Source organism: Habropoda laboriosa, unplaced genomic scaffold (assembly GCF_001263275.1).
Source record: "Habropoda laboriosa isolate 0110345459 unplaced genomic scaffold, ASM126327v1 scaffold106, whole genome shotgun sequence".
NCBI lineage: Eukaryota > Metazoa > Arthropoda > Insecta > Hymenoptera > Apidae > Habropoda > Habropoda laboriosa.
In genome coordinates this window covers 172,825-174,546 of record NW_017100224.1, presented here as the reverse complement: position 1 = coordinate 174,546, position 1,722 = coordinate 172,825, and the positions used below count along the sequence as shown (strand labels likewise).

Genomic DNA, 1,722 nt, shown 5'->3' with positions numbered 1-1,722 from the left:
ATTAAAAGAGTTACTCCAAAACTTACACAAAATTTTTAAATATTAAATTTAAGAATAAAATGTATAATATTTAACTGCATGTAACCTATAAATTTGTGTTATTATAATTTTCTTTTGCATAACATATTCATTTTTTGAGGATTATTTCAATCAAAGATTTAAAATCGTAATCTTGTTTATAAATCAATAATGAAAGAAAAGAAAGAAAGATAACAAGAAAGTAAAATGTCAAACAAGTAGTACTTTAAAATGGCGTGTTTATTTACATTATTCACATAATGAAAAATAACACAAAGAAACATTAAATTACTTTTTATTAATTCACATTGTTTTCATTTCTCCTCTGGAATTAAATATATACATTTTTTTAAACAATTAATAAAAATTAAAAAGGGCATCTTAATTATATTTTTGAAAAAACTTACCTCACTGTATCATGATTTAAGTTAGAGCGTATAAATACTCTTGAACTTGCTTTAACTTTAAATCAAGAACTGATTCAAATTATAAAACCAAGAAAAAGCAACAGGTGTTAAGAACAACGCCCAATAATTTACCGCCATAGTACTATCTGCTCCTTTTTAACGTTTCGTCCGCCCCCCACTCATGTGAATAGCAAACTAACTTTAAATAGTATGAAACATATAATACATATACTAATCCAGTTAAAAGATATATTAGAAATGTAAAAATATTTAAATATTTTAAACGAATTTTCTTTTTTCAAAACATGTATATTGTATACATAATAATAATATATTTTAATTGTACCCATTATACCACAGCTGTAGTAATATCAACAATTTTTATTTTTTTCACCATTATATCTTTAAATATACTCCTATGTTCATAAATTGTACATGAATCACTTTTTGGAAAAGTAAACGTTAATAAGGATGGTATGAATAATTCTAAGGCATTTCTTTAAATGTATGGAAAACATTTTTATGCAGTATTCATCATATTTTCGCAAAGCCAGAGAAAATACCTTTACATTTAAGCAGTTTTAACATTACATTTTCTTTGTAAATATGATCACAGTGTAAAGGCGTACAGTTCAATGTTTCTGGTCCATTTTTGATTAAGTTACAGGATTACCAAATCTGTCATCTATATTATTTGCCATATTTCTAAATGTTTTATATACAATGTTAAATGATATAATGTTTTGAATTGATAGTATGCATTTTAAATTGTTTATATTAAGAAACATTTGTTCTCAATTAACTATTTTAACATATTATTTTAAGTTAGAGTTATTTTAAATAATATTTAACATCATGCAAGATACATGTAGATCATTTTTTATAGTCAAAGTATAAATTAATTATAGTACAAATTCAATATGAAGCAGATCCAAATAACTGTATAAATACTAAAAGTTAAATCACAATTATAAATTTTTTCTAGTAAATCAGTATGTTACAGAAACTAATGATAATTTAACAGTTATGTAAGTCAAGCCTAGATTAAGTAAAATTCAGTTACAATTAATTTATGATAATTCGTACATTCAGATCAATTAAACAAAATTTAACTAGTTAATAAAATAGAATTGATTGATTAATCAGCAAAACATATAAATAGAAAAATGAATGGCTTCTTCACATGTTGATATTACACGAGTATAATAAGAAATTAAAACTTTTTTTAATTTTCAGTAAATTTTAAAATACAAGTCAAAATGTTACTTAAAATAGTGACATTAATTTATTTTTAAAT

At 22.5% G+C, this 1,722-nt stretch overlaps 1 protein-coding gene across 1 annotated transcript in view; it reads right to left on the bottom strand.

Moving 5' to 3' along the window:
- LOC108571057 (liprin-beta-1) overlaps window positions 1–575 on the bottom strand; it is a 12,143-nt gene extending 11,568 nt beyond the window's left edge. Inside the window, exon 1 of the mRNA XM_017933026.1 lies at window positions 426–575. The gene's annotated coding sequence lies outside the window, so the exon portion shown is untranslated. The remainder of the gene's footprint in view (window positions 1–425) is intronic.
- Between the last annotated feature and the right edge of the window lie 1,147 nt (window positions 576–1,722).